Source organism: Monodon monoceros, unplaced genomic scaffold (assembly GCF_005190385.1).
Source record: "Monodon monoceros isolate NGI ecotype Baffin Bay Population unplaced genomic scaffold, NGI_Narwhal_1 Super_Scaffold_16, whole genome shotgun sequence".
Classification (NCBI taxonomy): Eukaryota; Metazoa; Chordata; class Mammalia; order Artiodactyla; family Monodontidae; genus Monodon; species Monodon monoceros.
The window spans coordinates 51,489,287-51,504,983 of record NW_021703772.1 but is presented as its reverse complement, the minus strand read 5'-3'; the positions used below and the strand labels follow the sequence as shown (position 1 = coordinate 51,504,983).

The 15,697-nt window shown below is 40.3% G+C and overlaps 1 long non-coding RNA gene across 1 annotated transcript in view; it reads right to left on the bottom strand.

The window, feature by feature from the left end:
* Positions 1–758: 758 nt before the first annotated feature.
* LOC114896627 overlaps positions 759–15,697 on the bottom strand; it is a 136,571-nt gene continuing 121,632 nt past the window's right edge. The window contains exon 3 of the long non-coding RNA XR_003793850.1: positions 759–2,121. This is a non-coding gene — a long non-coding RNA (uncharacterized LOC114896627). The remainder of the gene's footprint in view (positions 2,122–15,697) is intronic.

Sequence of the window (15,697 nt, the reverse complement as noted above, 5' to 3'; positions counted from 1 at the left end):
TCAGCTGCTCCCTTTTCCACGTCTTCCCTTCTAACGCATTTCCCACTTGTTACACACACGTACACTCTACATTTGTCACTCTGAAATATGCTCAGGTCTGTGAAAATGCTACATTTCCCCTCATCCAGCACCATTTCTTCTGTCAGATGCTCTTTCCTCTTTATCACCTACTAGCTCCTTCTTATCCTTGAGATCTCAGGACAGCATATTCTCCAGGAAAATCCCCTTCATAAATTCCGTCTGCCCAAGCTATGTCAGCACCCCTACTATGTGCTCCCAGAGCACTCTATTCTTGCCCTAACATAGCATTTCATCACATTCTATAATTGTCCGCTTACTCATATTTTTCTCTGGTCCTGTGCTGTCCAATATGGGGCTGTTAAACACTAAGAATAACTAGCGTGACTGAGGAAGTTAACTCCTAATTTTATTTAATTTTAATAAATTTAAATTTTAAAATGATTGGGTCATTGATTGAAAAATTATTAAGTATATTTAGAACAACTTGGATATGTATCTACTTTTTCAACTGTAAGTTCATTCAATCTAAATACAGTTTCAGTAACAGATGAAAATTAAGCATGTGAATTGAGATGTGCTGTAAGTATAAAACAGTCTCTGGATTTCAAAGACTTATACAAAATAAAAAAATGCAAAGTATCTCATTAAAAACTTTAAGAAATTGATTACATGTTTAAATGATAATATTTTGATGTGTTAGTTTAAATAAATTCTTAAAATTAATTTAAACTGTAATCTAATCACTTTTAATCTGGCTACCAGAAAATTTTACATTATATATGTGGCTCACCTTATATTTCTATTGGACAGCACTGACCTCTACTGTAAGTTCTGTGGGGACAGGAATCATGACTGTCTTATTTACTTATTTAAAAAACATTTGTAACATTTATCATGTGTCAGGTATTACTCTATACATTACTTACAATTATAAGCATTAACTTTTAAAATTCTTATTACAGCCTCTTTAGTATTATCATTATCTACATTTTACATATGAGGAAATTTGCACAAAGAGATTAACTTAACTAGTTGAAGGTCACAGAGCTGACCTTGTGGAGATAGTCTGTAAGGATCCAGATTCCATGCTCCGTAATTTTGTTATGCTGTCTCTTGTTCATTCTTTTATTACAGGTGTCTACCCAATTAACAACAATATGCAAGTATTCTTCTTCAGTTAATCAGCCTGTTATTCAATAAGCATTAACAGAATGCTTATGTGCCAGGTATTGTGCTGGGTGGTACGGACCCGGCTGTGAATGAAACAAAAGCTTTAATTTTAAAGAAACTCTATTCAGTAGCGATGACAACGATATGAGACCATGATAATACAGAATTGTATTAAACAGAACAATTATACAATACAAATACACTATTTGAGAACACATGAAGTTGCACCTACCTTAGCTGAGAGATGAGCAATGTGATGGGAAGAGTGAGAGAAAACCTTAAAGGATAATTAGGAATTAGCTACACGTGGGTAACTGGGAATGGTTGGTGAAGCAAGTACTACGCAGGGGGGACCAGATGAGCAGAGGAAAGAAATAGCCTGGTGTTTGCCACTGAAATGGTTTAAGCCAAATGAATAACAAGTTCAGATTTAACTCCATGAAAGATCACACTGGATAAAGTTGAAGAAGAAATTGGAAGGAAGAAACAGTATTATACAGCAGAGAAACAATGAAGAGTCTGATGCTCTGATCCTGAGCATAGATGATAGCAATTTAGGTTAAAGTAGGGGTAGTGATAAATGAGATGCATTTTAGGGATATTTAAGGGATAGAGTAGCCTTAACCTGATGTTTGATTGGAAGGAGGATGGTGTTTGTTGCAGATGTTGCAAATTACTTAATCAATATCTGTTTTCACTTTCTTCTTGGTTTTTTGAGGTGCCAATGTGCCCACCTCGAGTCAATGGACCTTGATAGGGTAATACAATCATAGCAATCCTGTTCCCCACTTTCTGGTCTCCCCTGCACCTGGGTCAGTCATCTGGCTTGTCTGACAAATGAGCCGTACAGAGAAGTCTGCTCGGAGGTTCTTCAGGGAAAGGCTTTGTTTCCTGGTGGACTCATGGCTGCTGCTGCTTTTTTCTGTTTTCCTGAAAGAGAAAATGATGCAGCTCCGTCTTGATTCCATTGGGCAATGCCAAGTGAATTGCAAAAATATTATTAGGCGTTTTAAAGTTATTGAATCAACACCACAGCCACCTACCTGGAACCTACATGTTATGTGAGAAACATAAGGCAATAGCACGTAAGCTGCTGTTAATATAGGATGTGTAAATTGAGTTGTTTACTACTTGTAGTTGAACACATGCCTCTTTGATAACGGGTTAAATGAGAGTTGTCAAGGCTTTCCCCTGGTTTCTGACTTAAGCAATTGGGTGCATCACTGGAAAGCCTGGGGGCAGGACAGGGTTAAAAGGAAATTTGTTGAGCTAAAGATTGTTTATGCTAAATGTGATGGGAGTGGGTATATCCAAGTGACAAGTAGGCCATTCAATATACATGTGCAAAAATCGAGAGAGAGAGACAGAGAGAGGGAACGAACTCTGGCCTGGAGACACAGACTTATGAATCATTAACATATTAGTATAACAGGTCAATTTACCTAGGGACATAAATATATAATAAAAGAAAAATATATTGTTAATGAAATCATACCTTTCTAGTATAAATATGACTTCTAATTCTCAGCCTTGCCCTAAAATGTGTAGGGATCCAGGCTGCTGGAGCTGGGATGTTATCTGGCTGGTAGTTTGAACATAGAGTATGACATCACTTAAATATAGGATGAAAGCACATAAGAAAAGAATACTGACAGTGGCAGTACCTTGATTAAGGTTCCCCAAAAGCAGGCTCTGGGACAACAAACCAAGTAGTTCTTTGGGAGGTTATCCCAGAAAACATAGGTAGCGGAATGGTGAAGTGATACGGGAAAATAAAGGAAGTGAATAAAGGATGTGTTATCAGGTACCACTGTGGGTGCCTGGAGCTTAAAACTGCCAGAGAAATCATGAAGCCACTGTAGAACATATACCTCAGAGTTATTCCACTGAGTGCGAGGGAGCTGGGAGCTGGGAGCTGCGTATGTATACACCAACTTTCTTTCTTTTCCACTCAGCTTTACTGAGGTATAATAGACAGATAAAACCGTAAGATATATAAAGTTGTGTCCACCAATTTCTGTCAGCCATTGATGAGGGCTGCTTCCATGCACATGGGCAGAGCAGGCTCTACAATGAGATGCATGTGCTGGCAGCTGAAAGTCTGGTCAGCCTGCGCTAAATGGCAAGGTCCTAGGGGCTATGGGAAGGGTATCAACAGCATCTAAGATGGAGCATAATTATAGCCAAGAAGGCCATGGGATACAATGGAGGCAGCCAGAAAGGAGTAAGAAGAGTTGAAAGAGGAGGCGAGACAGAACCTGAGGAAATTTTCTGAGCTAAACAAGGTGTCTGCAGTCACTTGAGCATTCCAGCAACCTTGGGCACCAGCAAAAGGGGTTATTAAAAGTGCTCACCAGCTCTAAACATAAGGGATGCTATGTTATAGAAGTGCCATTTTAGTGGCATTTGAAGAGCAACTCCTGCTTTTACTACTAACTCTTAATTCTGAGTAAACTAAAAATGCATTTTCCCCTCTTAACAAAAAATAACCCTTGGGACTTCCCTTGGCGGTGCAGTGGTTAAGAATCCGCCTGCCAATGCAGGGGACACAGGTTCGAGCCCTGGTCCGGGGAGATCCCACATGCCGCGGAGCAACTAAGCCCATGTGCCACAACTACTGAAGCCCGTGAGCCTAGAGGCCGTGCTCCGCAACAAGAGAGGCCACTGCAATGGGAAGCCCGTGCACCACAATGAAGAGTAGCCCCCGCTCACCGCAACTAGAGAAGGCCTGCGCAGCAACGAAGACCCAAAGCAGCCAAAAATAAATAAGTTAATTTATTTATTTTAAAAGATTTATTTAAAAAAATAACCCTTGAGAGAAAATGAAACAAAACAACCAAAATACTGCCCGTTGCTAAAATATTTTGCTCCATCTGTTTCAATGGAAGGAAAAATTTTTAATAAGAATTCTCTGGAGACTTTGAAAAGTGAACAGAAGATATTCATATTTTTTGGTGATAATTTGTCAGTGGGTGACATCTTAGGTTCAATGCCAATATATTGATGATCTCGAATGTAAATGACCTTCCTAGGCCAGAAAATGCTGTGAAATCCCTGGAAGGACTAGTACGTTGTGATGTGAATTATAAGGAGCCAAAGGGGTGGCCCATCTGTAATCAGAAATGAAAATATCCTGCAGGCAGTCTTGTTTTTCACAGTGTGCTTGGAAATGTTCTTTTTAAGAACCAGAGAGTCTATACGCAGTCATATTTATTTCTCATTGTGTTGGAGCTTTCACCACGTAGGAATCCAGAAGAGGATTATGTTAAAGGTCGGCTCATGTGCCCTGAGGATTTAGAATTCATCAGGCCCAAATGACCTTGCACGTTATACAATGTGTCCAGCGTCAGGGTCAAGCTTTCCTGCTCACTTCTCAGAGGCTTTCTATGAATGAAAATGACCCTTGAATATGACAGAGAACTGAGAGAGTTGGTTGATCCAAGAATATTTTCTTCCAGAGAGACTATATTCTGTTAGGTCTGGTTATAAAACACAAAGAAATTTAATTGGCTGTTCTGGAACATTTTTCTTGTAATAGCCCATCTGGCATGGTGATGTTTGAAATGCCATTGTAGGATAACATGGTACTGGTCCTTGAAGTAGCATAAAACCTGATGTATGTGGAACATGCTGTAAACACCACAGGGAAAGACTTGTTTTTCATGGAAAAGCTCAGTTTCCTGTAGCACAATGACCTGAGTGCCGAGGACACATAACCTTTTTTTTTTTTTTTTAAGAAAGCAAATACACTACCAAACGTAAGGTAGATAGCTAGTGGGAAGCAGCCACATAGCACAGGGATATCAGCTCGGTGCTTTGTGACCGCCTGGAGGGGTGGGATAGGGAGGGTGGGAGGGAGGGAGACGCAAGAGCGAAGAGATATGGGAACATATGTATATGTATAACTGATTCACTTTGTTATAAAGCAGAAACTAACACACCATTGTAAAGCAATTATACCCCAATAAAGATGTTAAAAAAAGAAAGCAAATACAAAAACCCCTAGTTCATTCTCTCTGAATAACTTTCCCCACATGGTGATGAGAACATAGCAAAATCATGTACAAGTTAAATAACTGTGATAGCAGCTTCTAGAAGGTTGTGACTCAAGTAAAAGCATTAGAATATGCATGGTTTTCAAGCAGAAACTGTTATAATTGAAAGAATTATTGAGCCATACCTACTATAAACCTCCCAGTTTCCTGCTTAAAAAAACAAAAACACATAAAACAAACAAAACAACCACAGACACCAGACTAGCGAGACTGGCATTCAGCAGAGTCGGGAAGTGTAAGGCTAAAGCCTTGACTTCTGCTCATCCTGTTCGGGTCCCTTGAAAAATGTCCTCAAGGAATGAAGAGTTTGTTTTGAAAACATTTGCCCAATAGCCTAAAAGTTCCTCTCCTGTTCCGCTAAATGATGCTGACTCAAGCGTCCTCTAAAAAAGACTAATATCTAGATTTTTACCTACTCATCTGGTGGGACTGACAAATTTACAGTTCAGAAGGAAAAAGAAGACATTTAAGAAAGAAGAAAGGGACAAGATAAGCATTTCGGGAATTCATTTAAAACATAAATTCTGACCCAAAGTACTGTATTTGGGGAGAGGATGAGAGGAAAAAGGAGGACTCGTCACTACAGTGCTTCTGTTTTGCCTCTTCTGCCCACACACGATTTTAATCCCAGGACCTTTCCAAACTTATAGCCCACCCTCCACTTCTCATCAGAGGCCAACTCCCTCTTCAAATCTCCTCCATGTTAAGGGATTAGTCTAAGTTAAAGCATTAATATATTCATGTACCACACCTCCAGGTAATGTGTTTGCATTTTAATAGGAAACTTCTGGAAAAAATGCATTTTACCAATGGAATCATTCAAATGGTGGGAATTGTGGGTAGCATAGCAGGCCATTGAAAAAGATGTATCTGGGGTGGGGTGGTGGGCAAGTCTTTCTGCAGCCAAGGAATTCTCCTCTGAGCTTGGGGAATCTCCCTCTTCTCTAGCAAGTCTGCTCCTGTCCCAGAGGGAGACTTTACCTCCTTCCTCAAGGTTACATGCTGCAAGTTGCTCACTGCAACCCAGCCATGACAAATGGGTCAGGAAAAGAGTGATCAGGGTCTGCGTCCTGTACATATTTCACCAAGACTTGCATCAGTGTTCTTAAAATAGGGTTTCCCAAGGTATGTGTTGCAAAATTATATAGGAGAATGAATTTACATGATCAAATAAGTTTGGGAAATGATTTGTACCATGCCATCTCCTTGGAGGGTTGTGCTAAGAAATCCTATAGTAAGTGTCAGGGTCAGGGATTTTACCTCCCTTCCAACTAACAAGATAGCTTGTCCCCTTTTTATGTATGCTGGGGGAAGACATGAAACTCCTGGGTCAGAGACAAAGACCTTTATTACAGCAAGTAGCATGAGTAGCGTGTTTGCCTTTGTTCCCCTCGTCCCCCAAAGCCTGGAAGGAAATGCAGAGGGGACCCAGGGGATGCTGTGCATCAGTGGATTTGTGTTACGGCTGAGGAATTCACCTAAGAACTTGGGGAGTCTACCCCTTTTCTCAAGTCTGTTCCCAGAGGGAGACTTTACCTCCTTCCTTGAGGCTGCGTGCTGCAAAGCCTCTCACTGCAGTACAACCATGACAAATGGCCCAGGAAAGGAATGATCAGGGTCTTGCAATGTTGGCACAGCCAGCAAGAATGTACAGGGATGCCCAAGGACTAGAGCAGGTTGCTTCTCCTAATAGTAACTAAACTTGCTTAATTCTGTTAAACCCAGAAATTCCTAATGTGTATGACCAGACAACAGCATTCAGTGGATCATATTTTGAGAAAGTTGATTTCTATTTGTTCACACTTTTGGACTCCACATGGTGGAACTGGGTCAGAGTGTTTCATTTTACGTTCCTCCATGGGTTTAAAAAAATTTTTTTAATAGTATCAATATAAGGGAGAGGTTTTCCAATATGGGACCAGGCAGGTATTTTATTTTCAGAATTTACCATTTCCTTCCAATCAGTTTTCCTTTGAACCAAGTCTGGGACTCACATACACTATTTTTTTCTGATCAAAGTAATCACTTCCAAGACCAAATAGGAATGGCTGTAGATTTCTCTATTATTAATCATAGTCCTAGTTTTATCATTTAGGCTTCTATTGAGCAGGATCTCCTCTGGAATTTTAAGGAGCACTTCTTTTCCAGAAGGTCTATTCCATTATGTTTGGTTTTAATCTTTCTGTTAATTTGAAGAATCTTTGAAAATATAATCCCTTTAACAAATTTTGATGATCAGTCTTTTGGAAAGGAAGATAGCTTAGTTTTTGTATCTTTATTCATTCCTTGGCCACTTTTTTTCATTCTTATGTGTGAACGCTGACCATGCCTCTGCTCTTTCACCCTTATCTCTCCCAATTACGGGGAATTCTTCTGGAAGTTATCTTTTCTCGTTCCACATCTCTCTCTCATTCTCCTCCATTTCTGCTGGTCTGGATGCCTGTTTTAATTAAATTACCATGTAGACTTTTTCTTTTCTGCTGAACTTCACTCCAGGGACATGCAATTGATGACTGCTATTCTCTAGCTTCTTTCCTCAAACTTTATCTTGACCATTTACAGGCTAAGTGTCACCCAAATCCTCACAAAGGTGACAAAATAGCAGCCTCTTCAGCCCCCTTTACTCATTGTACCCACATGATTTCCTTTTTGTTGGCAAGTCTTTTGCTATTTTGTAATGGGGAAAAAACATGAGCTGCTTTTTCAAATCTTGTGTTTATATTCTCAACCAAACATAGCACTAGACTTTCTCTTTCCTTTGGCTCTAATTAACTGGAATCTGTGTCTTCTGTCAAAAATTCAAATTTTGGTATAAGAGACTTTCTTTCACTCCTATTTTGTATTATAAATGATCATTCTCAGTTTTCTCTGTAACAATATTTCACACGTTCATATAGAAACTGGGCTTAATTGCAGTTGCAATATGATATTCCCTTGAAATCAGAGGGTGGTAAGCATCTGTTTACTCATAACTCTGAAAATGGAAGTCGAATCAAACATCTGTGATAAATCATTAGCCATGAATCAGCCTTACATATTGTGAGAATGAATGCCATTTTCTCCTGGAGTTGCTGATCATTGCAAGGTGTTAAAATATTACAAAATGACTGTGTACCCATATTGCAGTCATTTAACCTGATTCTTCTTTGCCATTTCCTGCTCAGGAAATTGGGCTCCATCTAACTGCACAGCTGGTTTGGCTTTAGAAACCTCACATTTCGACCCAAACGATCAGGCTGGTTGTACAGCTAGGCAAATCCATGGGTTTCAACATAAAAATCTTTAGCATGTGCCCCAGTGATGTGAGGGAATCAGACTTTTTCTGAGTGTCTCGTCAATTAACGAAAGATAAGGAACCACCACCCTAGGAGCTGTTCAGGAGGAGACGTTTTTAACAAGACTGGTAGATCTGGCCTCACACTGAATGTTCTCCTAGTTTTCAGGAAACTATTATTCGGAAACAACTGAAACTTAAAGGACATCAGTACATTTCTTTTATATTTTCATGGGAAGACATTTTTAGTTCTGATTTCTCTGATCCCTCACCAAAAAGACATACTACTTCTGAAAGTAGGAAGCTAAAGTAATCAGGAAGAGGGAAGACTTTCGGGGTGAAGATAAAATTCCTCCCACCCATAAATTAGAATTACTTAGTACCAAAAAAGATGAAAAAACTTAGTTTATGAAATCACAAGGGCAGGACTAGGATGAAGAGTTCCACTGACTACTTTGTGCTAGGCACAAGTCTAGGTGCTGGAGATTCAGTAAGGAAGCAGACAGACAAAAGTCCCTGCCCTCACAGAGTTTACATCCTAGTGGAGGGAGGTGGATAATAAACCATGAAATTATATTAGACAGTGACAGAGCTAAGGCGAACAATAAAGGCAGCAGAGGGACTGGAATGTTGGGGGGGGGCGGGGTGTGATACACTGGGTGGTCGGAGAAGACTCCACTGAGAATGTGGCCTCTGAATAAAAGTCTGAAGCAGGTTCGGGAGAGAGCCACACACAGAACTGGAGCGATGCATTCTAGGTGGAGGGGGAGCAAGGCCTTGAGGCAGGATCGTGCGTCTAAAAAGTTAGAGGAGCAGAAGAGAGGCCAACTAGGTGAAGCGGCAGAGAGGAACAGGCAAGGAGGTTGAAGCAAAGAAATGAGGGAGAACTGCAGGCAACCAGGGCAGGAGGTAAGTTGACAGAGGTGGATGATGAAAGGCCTCAGAGGTCATTGTAAGAATGTTGCTTAGGGACAGACACTGTTCCTGCTTTCTCAGAATTTATCATCTGGCAGGGGAAAAATACATGGATGATTGATGATCAAATGAGATGACTATTAAAGGTAGGAAAGAACAGGGTGTTATGGAATCATAGCATGCTTGGTCCTAAAGTACTGGATGGGTCTCTTCCATGAGGAAAGTGTGTTTATGCTGAGACCAACAGGATGAGCATGAGTCAGATGCCTGGAGGTGGTGATGGCTCTGGGTGTGAGCTGCAGCTGTTTCTGGGGGCACGAGCAGCAGCAGTGGGAATGAAGAGCCCTGAAGCAAACATATCAGGAAGCGAGAAGAAATCTGTTATGACTAAGGCCGAAGAACAAGCGGGACAGTGCTGCAAGATGAAGCTGGGGAAGGGGGGCCATGGCAGGAGGCAACTAGATTATAAAAAGAGTTTGGATTTTACCTGAGAGCACTAGGGAGCTGTGGAATATTGTAAACAGGGAGATTACGTGATTGGGTCTGTCTTCTGAAAGATCACTCTAGGTGGAGGGTGGAGAGCAGATTGAGAAGAGCAAGCTGTGAGAAAGGGGAACCAGCCAATATTCTCCTGCAGTGGTACAGGGAGGATGGGACTTGGGACTTTTGGACTTTGCTGGTGGTAGAAGGAATGGAGAGACGGGAAACACTTGAGAGACATTTATGGATGAGAATAGATAGGACTGGGTGATTGACTAGATGCGGCGTTGCTGATGGGCAAGTTTAAAGTGGAGAGAAGGATCAAAGATGTCATTCAAGTTTCTGGCTCTGGCAGCTTGATAGATCGTGGTGCCATTGACTGCAAAGAGGGGACAAAAGAGAAGGAACAAGGTCAGAGGTGGATTTTGGCTTTTGGAACGTGCCATTCGTGTAACCCAAATAGCGTTTGCTGTATTTTTTCCTGTAACTCCTTTCCCTAACTGAAAATTTTAAAAAGATCTAATTGGATTATTCCTTGACTGACTTAGATTAATCTTTATGCTTTACTATAGGAATGTCATTTCAAGGTAGCATTTCCTACAGATCTTTCTGTAAATCTGTTTAGTTATTAGGGACTTGGTTTCAGACGGAATCACACAATGATGCAGGTTGTAACATAGCTAAGCATGTGGCGCCATCTTCAGGACAGTTTATTAAAAAGTTATAAAACCAAACAGATTGAAAGGCAAGCTTCTGCCCCAGAATTCTTTTCTAGGGAGCGAGTATGACTCCATCTTGTTTGGTAATAAGAACCTAAAAAAACGTTTCTTCCAAATTCAATTGTATGCCTAAATTCTTGTCTTCCTGAGAATTATAGTTCATCACAGGATATAGGAAAGACAGTGACCATTTTTCCTTTGAGATCATTCCAGTTTGAAAGTGCCTGTGAGCTGGACAACTGAGCTTTGCTGTGGAAAAGTCTGGAGAGGGAAATTAAGGCAGCATCCCTTCAGGTTTCCTACCTTGGTGCCCAGATTCTCTGGAGCTTTTCCAATTTCATGTCATATATTTATGTTCTCCACTAGGTGCCTCATTAAATGTATAGCCAAGTGGAATTTAATTCTTATGCATTTGTAACAGTGACAGTTTGCATGAATATAAAAATTAGAAAAAAATTGTTAGTCTTTGCACCCCAATTTTTTGGATAGGAAATGTAGTATCATAGAGTAATATAATCTACACTTTAAAAATAAAAGGTTGTAAATAAAAATCAATATTGTACCATAGCTAAGCACAGTGAGGAGGAATAATATAGCTCACGAGATGACTTTTATTTTTAAAATCCTCTCAGCCTTTAATTATTCTATTTGAAGAGGTTCCGCCCTTTCTTTTTGTGGGGTTTGGTTATGAAAACATGCATATATGTGTTTATCAGAAGGTATCTGCCACCTTCGTGTACAGGATATACTGTTTAACCTACACCGAGCATTTAGCACAGTCTCATGAATAACTGGGAGATAAACAGCTTGGCTTTATATGTGGAGGCAAGTGGTTTCTATCATCTTGTGGCACCCTGCTTGCAAATGGGCTTTCTTCCTAGACTGCTCTCATTAAAAATGCATATCAATTTACATTCCCACCAACAGTGTAGGAGGGTTCCCTTTTCACCACACCCTTTCCAGCATTTATTGTTTCTAGCTTTTTTGATAATGGCCATTCTGACCAGCGTGAGGTGATACCTCATTGTAGTTTTGATTTGCATTTCTCTAATAATTAGTGATGTTGAGCATCTTTTCATGTGCCTCTTGGCCATCTGTATGTCTTCCTTGGTGAAATGTCTATGTAGGTCTTCCACCCATTTGTTAACTGGATTGTTTGGGTTTTTTTGATACTGAGCTCCATGAGCTGTTTGTATATTTTGGAGATTAATCCTTTGTCTGTTGTTTCATTTGCAAATATTTTACAACCACTATGGAAAACAGTATGGAGGTTCCTTAAAACTAAAAATGGAACTACCATATGACCCCGCAATCCCACTACTGGGCATATACCCTGAGAAAGCCATAATTCAAAAAGAGTCATGTACCACAATGTTAATTGCAGCTCTATTTAGCCAGGACATGGAAGCAATCTAAGTGTCCATCGACAGATGAATGGATAAAGAAGATGTGGCACATACATACAATGGAATATTACTCAGCCATAAAAAGAAACGAAATTGAGTTATTTGTAGTGAGGTGGATGGACCTAGAATCTGTCATACAGAGTGAAGTAAGTCAGAAAAACAAATACCGTATGCTAACACATATATATGGAATCTAAAAAAAAAATGGTACTGATGAACCTAGTTGCAGGGCAGGAATAAAGAGGTAGACATAGAGAATGGACTTGATGACATGGGGTGGGAGGGTGAAGCTGGGCGAAGTGAGAGTAGCATCGACATATATACACTACCGAATGTAAAATAGTTGGCTGGTGGGAAGCAACAGCATAGCACAGGGAGATCGGCTCAGTGCTTTGCAATGACCTAGGGGGATGGGATAGGGAGGATGGGAGGGAGGCTCAAGAGGGAGGGGATGTGGGGACATATGTATGCATATGGCTGGTTCACTTTGTTGTACAACAGAAACTAACACAGTATTGTGAAGCAATTATACTCCAATAAAGATCTATTTAAAAAAATGCATGTCTTTCCATTAAGGAATTGTGAGTCCCAGAGTTCCTGTTAATCTTGAAAAAGAACACATTAATCTAAATTCAATTTCTCGATAAATGGGGGCCCAGGCCACCCCATCAGTGACAGGTTTGGGTTTCTTGGGGTTCAAACTAGGCTTATAGCGGGGGGGGGAGGGGAAGGGTGGGACATACAAAACATGTGTCCAATAATAGTATCTAATAGTATTTATGTGTTTACAATGTGCCGAGTGCTTTTATGTGGACTATCTCACTTAATCCTCATAACCTATGGATACTTTTTTTTATGAGTGGGTAATTTCATAATCACTTGTGTTCTACAGATCAGGATACTGAAACTTAGAGAGAATTTAAAATAATTTGCTCAAGGCTCACACTCAGTGTTTAGTAAAGCTAAGGAAATAAATTCTAATCCAGGCGTTCTTTCTCCAGAGCCAACAAGCTTGACCAAAACCTCATACTACCCCCTAAAGGGAAAATATTTCACCAAAAGGAAAACAGCCCTAATCAAGAGCCATACTAATAGTCTGAGCAAAAAATTCAGAGAGCAGAGGCAAGGGCAGAATCTGGAGTGATGCTCTGAGGTACAGAAGTTCCTCTTCCCTTCTGGATTGCTCCAGAATCTTGGCACTGCCTGGGTAGGGGAGCCCTGGGCAGGATACAATAACATAGGGCCTTGAGACTTCTGAGGGTGAGTCTGGGAGACACTGGGACTTGCAGAGATGAGAGGGTGCGGAGCCAAGGAACCCACTGTTGTCTTCTTTCCATTTTGTTTTAGGATCAAGGCTTGAGACAGAGGGCCACAGTCCCTGATAACAGAAGCTACTGCGTGAGGTTAGTAACACACACTTAGTCCACTGAAAAGGAGCAGAAATAAATAACATCTTCACCCTCTTCAGTCAGGCAGAGGTTGGTGCGCAGAGCACGGCGTGGGCATAGCTGAGGTCTGCTGAGAGGCCAGCAGGCAAGTCAATGGGACGATGATGACCCGCACAGCAGCGCCAGCTACAGGGATGAGAGCATAGGGCTTGGAGTCTAAAGCCCTGGTTCCAGGCTGAACACGGGAACTAACTGTGTGACTTTGGGCAATTCATTAAAATTACTTGATCTTTAATTTGCTCAGCTGAAAAACAGCAGCAAGAGCTACTGAATAGGATTGTTGGGATATCAAAGAAACAATGTATGAAACACTGTACGCTATGATACTACTGAGTGCCTTGTGTGTGCTAGACACTGGGGATAGAAAATTAAGCTACAATCTTTGCTCTCAAGGAGTTCACTATCTAATGACATAAATATTGGTTATCTTTAGTATCTTGAACCCCTCCCTTCTTTCTAATTATCCCTTTTATCCCACCATTTGGATATTGTCTTAGTTGGGACAACGATTTGAGTGCAGAAGGTTTATTTGGAGGTGCAAGGAAACAGAGGAGAGGTGTGGAAAGTGATACAGGAGAGGAAAGATCCTCAGCACAGGGGGCCAGCTACCACCTTAGGCCACTCTGGAAAATGCGGCAAAACACACAGCTCAGAGGTTTCCCACCTAAGGAATGGGGGAGCCAGAGTAATTTAACACCAACTTTTAACAATTATTGGTTGAAGATTTCTTTTAGTGGGTGTTAATTTCTTGGCACCTGCCAGGGGTCCAGGCAGAGTGTCTCACAGCAGCTTCAGAAAAAGGCCTGGGGCAGAGAAATGGAGACACAGGCCGTTGGAAGATGGCTGGCGCACATTGAAGTCATGGAGCCAAAGATGTGGCAGGGCACTGACAGCATCTGCAAAAGGTGGTCCATGTCTGAGGGTGTCTGGGTGGGCTCCCTCTCCCCCAGGACCCAAGGCAAACCCAGGGGAGAGGACTCTTCCCAACACTTAGTACTACAGATGAAGGGCAGAAGGAGGCTAAATGTATGCTAACACTTTCTAAAGGCAGAATTTACCCTTTAACTATTGTACATTTGCAGAAATTTGGCACAGGTGTGTAGCTCAATAGAATAATTGCTCTGCTGTTGAACTTTCTGTGATGGTGGGAATATTCTATAGCTTCACTGTCCAGTGCAGTAGCCAACAGTCCCATGTAAGTTGCTGGGCACCTGAAATGTGGTGGGTATGACTGAGGAACTACATTTTTACTTTTATTTAATTTTAATTAATTTGAATAATCACACGTGGCTAATGGTTACCATGTTAGACAACATAACTTTAGAGCAGTTTAATTATATTTTATTATTCATAAGAAATTTTTAAAAAATCATCCTAATCATTTCCTTCATTAAGGATATAGAGATAAATCAAAGATGTCATATGGCTGAGTGTTAAAATCAATATTAATTTTGAATTGAGCACAACTGAATATCACCACCAACTTAATAGAAACTTCTGGGAAATGGGAATAAACGTGAAGTCTTACCAACATTTGTTAGAAAAATGTATTATAAAAAGTTTAGTTGGTCAAATTTCTAAAGTTTGACACAACAGTCCAGAAACAACAGTATCTCAGCAGCTCTAGTGTATATGATGATTTTAAATGATGACTGGACTGAAGTTGGTGGAGAAACAAGATATTTTGGGATACATGATTTTTCTTTACATTTATTTCTTCATATATATATAATTTTCATTAATTATCCTTCATATTATTGTTTATATTTCTATAAGTATTTATGGACTCAAATTCCATATAATGTGCTTTACAAAATTAATTAGTTAATACATCCTCTAAGTCAGATTAATTACTATCTCTTTTTCCCCCTTTTTTTTAAAAACTGTTTAAAAGTTTTTCCATCAACAGAGGAATGGATAAGGAAGATGTGGTACATATATACAGTGGAATATTACTCAGCCATAAAAAAAGAATGAAATAATGCCATTTGCAACAACATGGATGGACCTAGAGATTATCACACTAAGTGAACTAAGTCAGACAGAGAAAGACAAATATCATATGATATAAATTATATGTGGAATCTTTAAAAAGGGTACAAATGAACTTTTCTACAAAACAGAAATATAGTTACAGATGTAGAAAACAAACTTATGGTTACCAGGGCTAAGCAGGGGAGGGATAAATTGGGAGATTGGGATTGACATA